Source organism: Zea mays, chromosome 5, assembly GCF_902167145.1.
Source record: "Zea mays cultivar B73 chromosome 5, Zm-B73-REFERENCE-NAM-5.0, whole genome shotgun sequence".
In the NCBI taxonomy this organism is placed as follows: Eukaryota; Viridiplantae; Streptophyta; class Magnoliopsida; order Poales; family Poaceae; genus Zea; species Zea mays.
Window position 1 is genome coordinate 13,374,938 of NC_050100.1, and position 6,579 is coordinate 13,381,516.

The 6,579-nt window shown below is 46.2% G+C and overlaps 1 pseudogene; it reads left to right on the forward strand.

Annotated features, from left to right (window-relative positions):
• Positions 1-2,714: 2,714 nt before the first annotated feature.
• On the forward strand, positions 2,715-5,751 carry LOC103628010 (protein DEFECTIVE IN MERISTEM SILENCING 3-like; annotated as a pseudogene).
• The last annotated feature ends 828 nt before the right edge of the window (positions 5,752-6,579 follow it).

A 6,579-nucleotide genomic window follows, 5' to 3' on the forward strand; every position in this document is an offset into this window, starting at 1 on the left:
GGGGCACCGGACTGTCCGGTGCGCCAGGCTGCCTCGGCCGAACAGGCCGCTCTCGGGAATTCGCCGACGGCGTACGGCTAAAATTCACCGGACTGTCCGGTGTGCACCGGACTGTCCGGTGAGCCAACGGTCGGCCGCGCGATCTGCGCGGGACACGTGGCCGAGCCAACGGTCGGGAAGGGGCACCGGACTGTCCGGTGTGCACCGGACATGTCCGGTGCGCCAACGGCTCCCGCATCTGCAACGGTCGACTGCGCTGTTTAAGGAAGGAAATCGGGCACCGGACAGTGTCCGGTGTGCACCGGACTGTCCGGTGCACCCGACGACAGAAGGCAAGTTTGGCCTTCTGGAATTGCTCTCAACGGCTCCTAGCTGCCTTGGGGCTATAAAAGGGACCCCTAGGCGCATGGAGGAGGACACCAAGCAACCTTTGAGAATTCTTGATCATCCACACTCAGTCTTTGCGCATCCGTTTGTTATTCTAAGTGATTCGAGCTCCGTTCTTGTGAGAACTGTGAGATAGTCTTTGAGCTCGATTCTTGGCCGTGTGTGTGCGCATTTTGCTGTGGATTTGTGTGTGTTGCTTCCCTCCCTTACTCTGTATTTCTTTGTGAATCTCAAGTGTAAGGGCGAGAGACTCCAAGTTGTGGAGATTCCTTGCAAACGGGAAATTGAAAGGAAAAGCATAACACTGTGGTATTCAAGTTGATCATTGGATCACTTGAGAGGAGTTGAGTGCAACTCTCGTCCGTTGGGACGCCACAACGTGGAGTAGGCAAGTTTTGTACTTGGCCGAACCACGGGATAAATCACTGTGTCTTCTCTGTGTTGAACTCCTTGTGGTTATCATATTGTGCAAGATCTTCTCTTTAGCCACTTGGCATTAACTGTGCTAACGCTTAATCAAAGTTTTGTGGCTTAAGTGTTGAAGTATACAGGATCACCTATTCACCCCCCCCTCTAGGTGCTCTCAGTTCCCTCATGCGAACTGGCCGTAGCCCGGGTGCATAGTCGAGTCCCAAGTTCTCGGGCTGGTATGTTGACGCTGTCAACGGTTTGGCCAGAGCCGGGTTTGCGAGAGCAGCCCCCGAGCCTCCGCATAGAGCGAGAGGACGGTCAAGGACAGACTCGGCTTTTTTCATACGCCCCTATGTCGCCTTTCCGCAAGGAGGGGGGGAAGCGCCATGTTGCCCTCGGAGAGCGCCGAGCATGGTGTCTCCACTGAGTTGCTAACGGGTAATCCGAGTGGACACCCGTGCCCCATTCGTTAGGGGTCGGCTAGTGGCCCAGAGGCGCGCTCCAAAAGTACCTACGGGTGATTCGCCGGACCCGGTCCCCTTTTGACGGGGTCCGAGGGCTCGATGCCAACCGCTGGTGGGATTCCGTTACGAAATCGTTCCCGTCGGTCTCGGAAATGTCCTAGGGTACCTCGGGAGCGTAGCCCGAGCCTTGATTATGTATCGAACGTACCCAGGGTCCACTACACCAAAATTATACACTTCCTACAGTTTTTTAACTTCCTACAGCTTTTATAACAAACCGTAGGAAATAAATAATTTCTGAGAGGCAACTGGTAGCTCTAGGAAATAAACATAACTTTCTACGGTATTTTATAAAAGTTGTAGGAAGTTAGCTTTCACATGCTGACCCGTGTGTTTGGTCAAGCGAGCCGCTAACTTCCTAGAGGTGGCCGTAGGAAGTTAGCATGTGCAGCTAACTTCCTACGTCTGCCTCTAGGAAGTTAGCATGGACAGCTAACTTCCTACGATCTCCTCTAGGAAGCTAGCTTTTAGTTGCTAATCCACAGGTGTGGTCAAACGAGCCGTTAAGTTCCTACGGCCGACTCTAGGAAGTTAGGTTTCAGCTTTTGACCAGTAAAACGAAAAGCTAACTTCCTACGGCTGCCTCTAGTAAGTTAGCAGGAGCTGCTAACTTCCTACGGCCTCCTCTAGGAAGTTAGATTTCAGCTTTTAACAAGTCAAACAAAAAGCTAACTTCCTACGGCCTCCTCTAGGAAGTTAGATTTCACCTTTTGACCAGTCAAAAAAAGCTAACTTCCTACTGCTTTACTCTAGGAAATTCTATTTTTTATCTTATCCTCTTTCTCATCCTTATCCACCATCCTTGTTCTGGGCTCTTCTCTATCCTCCCCACACCTTTCTTCTTCGTGCACGGCTGGGAGCAAGCTGCTGCCCCTCTCCCTGGCCGGCGCCCTCTCCCGAGGCCACCCCCTCCCTCAGCTTCGTCTTCAGCCGCCGCCGAACCAGGGCGACCTCCCCACGCCCGCTGCCACTCCCATCCCTCCCCTCTCTGCTTATGGTCGCGTGCCCTAGCATCCGCTCGCCCCTGCGCGCAATCCTCCCCCATGGCGAGCTCGCCCTCAACTCCCTACCACGGTGCTCGCCAGGCTCGCTGGCGTCCATAGCCGCACCTCCCTAGACGCCGCCAGTTCGCCGGTCTCCGGACCGTTGCTCCTCCATCGCCAGGCTGTGAGCTCTCTGCCCCATCACCAGCACCACTGCCGGCGCTCCCTGCTCACGCGCGCCGTGCTGCCCGTGCCGGTGCATGCTTGCCTCGCCGCCCGCGCGCTCAGCCGTGCTTGCTCACCAGCTCGCCCATCGCCGCTCGCGTGCTCTGCTGCTAGCAGCAGTCGAGTGCATGCGTGTGGGATACGACCATCTGCTTGCTCCTGCAACTCTGCTGCTACTGTGTGACTACGTGCGTGGATATGGCAAAGCCCAAACCGGCCCTCGGCCGAGAAGATAGACCACAGGGATCCGAATCTTTTCTCGACCAGTGCCGACGATGCTATCAGCGTGCTCCCTCTCACCTTGTTTGTTTGTTTCTGCTGCCATGGTAGTACTTTATTTGATCGATTTCTGCTGCCATGTTTGCTATCTCCGGTGTGTCTATTGTGTTCCTTTTTTTCTCTTTTAATCTTGTATACAATCTATTTTTTGTACTTATTTTATTATTATTATTATCAGCAAAGTGCGAGTGTTGGTGTAGTGGGCTAGTGCGTAGTGGTTGTAGGCTTAGCGCTTAAGCATGTGGTTATTTCTTTATTTGAAGGGTCCAGTAGTAATGCAAGTGTCGTGGGGGTGCTGGCTAAGCATGAGATGCTGCTAGGTGTTTGTGTGTATTGATTAATTAGTGAAATGCAAGTGCTAAGTGCACCGGTGTGTGGTGACAAAAATTCCTTAGTATCTTCTGTGCCTGAGCATTTAGAGGAGTAATACAACATTTCATATATTTTATAAGAATTTGTCTTTGACAATAGATCATTTTAAGCTTGCACAACATTACACAAAGAGTGTAAAATAATTTTGGAAGTCAGATTATATTCATATTAGCCTTGTTGACTACCTTTCCTTTTGCTTCCTATTTTTAGCACTCTCATGGATTGTGCTTCAATGATGAAAGAAGTCCAGACTCCACATTTCCATACATTATTTCACAATGCCTCTATAAGTGTACTGAAACTGTATTTTTTCTCAGTTAAACTTGGGAATTACCATTCATCCGTGGCCGCTGTTGTAAATAATGATACTTCTGCTCAAGAGGATGAACAACACACTATTCGAAGTATACTTGATCAGGGCAAGACAACAACTACAATAGGAAAAGTAAATAATGATAACCTCAGCAGGTCAAATTTTCTTCTTTGTTCCATATGAGATTTTTAGTGCCTTAATTGGCACCAAGTTAATTGAAACGATATGTTTGTTCTTATTTCGCCTTTTTTTTATCTTGTTTTGATTTTATTGTAGGCTTCTCACAGAGTACTTGGGAATGGATAATATGCTTGCTCTTGTTTGCAAGACTTATGATGGTGTTAAGGGTCTTGAGAAATATGACAAGGATGACATCATTGATAAGACTAGTGGCATTCATGGACTTGGTCGCTCTGTTGGAAAATTTGTAGATGGAAGATTTATTGTCTTTTGTCTTGAAAACTTGAGGTACATCTTTTAATATATTTACTACCTTCTCTTTTAGGATCAACTGGATGAAACTTCAATATTATGCATTATTAAATGTTGCAGGCCATTTTCTAGTGATGTTATCATTGACGATCCACAAAGAAAGCTTATTTTACATAGACCAAGGTTGCCTGGAGGAGAGTCGCCTCCTGGTTTTCTGGATTTTGTAGTAAATATGATCCACCTGGACCGAGCACACTTGAGGTTCCTCATAGCCAGTGGCCATGGTCTTAGGGAAACTTTGTTTTCCCATTTACAAGTTTATAAGACTAGAACTAACATTCAAAGTTCCCTTCCTCTGATAAAAGATGGTGTTGTTTCTCTAGATGGTGGTCTACTGAGACCCAATGGCTCATTCTGCCTTGGCCATAGGTATGCAATTTATCTGTTTACTTGTTTTAGTATTTTCAATTTATCAAGCAGTTTTTGAGTTTTGCTGATTCTCTCGATTATTGTGTACTTTACTATTTAAAGTAATACATCATGAAACTTTTCACAAGCTCATTCTATCAGACACTTTTTACAACACTTAATCATGATTCATGGAATTTGTAATGCTCGATGCACTTTAATTACTTTCTATAAACTGTAAAACTGTACTGTCATAAAAAAGTGTAAGAAATTGTGTAATTACGTTTTCTCTTTATGAATTATCTTTATGAGGTCTGAACTGTTGATCTCGTATGTTCTAAAGAAGAATGTCATACTCAGTTGTCTTACGCTGGTTTATTTATTTACCTCACACAGTTTTCTTGCTCTCGTTTGGACCATTGCGTATGCTAACCTTTTACACCTTTTATTTTCCTTTAGAATTTATGTTCACACACACTAATCAAGCTAATTTCTTTACTTTAATAAATAACTATAATTGGTTTTTGCAGCAAGAATCTTGAAGTGAAATTTGCTGTAACCACTGATGTTTCAAGTTTACTTGAAAATGTCGTTGAAATGGAGGAACAAGTTAAACGTAAGAATTGGGAGAAGGAAATGGTTTGAAAAGGGAGGAAGATCTGCTGAAACAAGTTAAGGAATTATACAGGAAGCAAAAACAAGAGCTCATGGATTATGTCACTCAACCAGCAGTGACACATGTATGTATACGTGAACAATTTATTCTCTTTAGAACATAATATTTACGCATATACTAGTGTAGTATAGCTTCCTGTGTAATAGGCCAAATTTCATGGAGATCTGAATAATATTTGATGATTATAAGTTTTTTTAACAAACTGGCACAGTTGTGCCTAAAGCCTCCCTATCCTACTTCCTATTTCAAACTCCCACATACACACCTTGCTGGAAACAATGTTTTGCACTCCCACATACACGCCTTGCTAGAGATGGCCTGATAGAGAAAGGGTGATTTCTTTCATGATATTATCTATACATAACTTGACCTGCTGTCTTTTCTCTTCTCACAGACGTCACGTGATTCGCCAGCAACTCATTCACCCGCAACTCCTGGGAGTAATCTGTTTGGAGCCAAGCTCTCCAACAAGTGGCGGTAACATTTTGGTGGCGTACGTCCCTATTTTGTTGGGGCTTATTGCTTGTTCTGGCATCAGCACGACGTAACTAGCTTTTGCCACAAGCTTGGTGTTAGTTTGTGAGGGTGATAGGCCAGTGAAATTGTTTTGCTGCTTAGCTTAGTTGGCCCTATGGATACCAATTGATCTATAGACAGCCGGGAACTTGGCTAATTTATTATGACTATGGATGAGACTTTTGTGATGTAATTGATGAGATTATTGATTTAAATATTGTTATATGATTGTGTGTGAGATGTTTTATGTGAAAATATGTTGTGCTATATAGCTGTTGATATATTTGTTATGTTGTGGAATGTGGTGTAAAATAAAAATAAATAGCATTTGTAATGCTGGTCAAATTAACTTCCTAGAGGCCAATTGGGCCGTAGGAAGTTAACTTCCTAGGGGCTACAGTCAGCCGTAGGAAGTTAGCCAACTAACTTCCTAGGGGCTACAGTCAGCCATAGGAAGTTAGTCGTAGAAAGTTAGTCAGCTGACGGCGTGAAGCTACTAACTTCCGAGAACCCACTAACTTTCGAGAGGCTTCTTTGGCTATAGGAAGTTAACTTCCGACAAAAAATTTTCGAGAGCCAAACTTCCGACGGGATGGCTTTACTTCCGAGAGTTTAGCTAACTTCCTAGAGTTTAGGGCTAACTTCCTAGGGTTTAGGCTCTAGGAAGTTCACTATTTTGGTGTAGTGGTCATCCCTCGCTCTGCGTGCTCTGAGGCGGCTGTCAGAACCCTTCGGGGGCCAGCCTACGAACCCCTGATCAGTAGTGGGCGTGGAGCCCGAGTGGCCTGAGGCGGCCGTTGAACCCTTCCGAGGGGCCAGCCTTCGAACCTCTGACCAGTAGTGGGCGCGGAGCCCGAGTGCTCTGAGGCGGCTGTTGAACCCTTCCGAGGGGCCAGCCTTCGAACCTCTGATCAGTAGGGGGGCTCGGGGCCCGCGTCCTTCATGGAGAAGGATCCCTTTCGGAGTATCCCCTTTCCCGGTCCGTGTGGCAAGAGAGAGAAAGAGGAAGAGGGAAAGGATACGAAATCGAACGACGTGGCACACCTTTTTTGA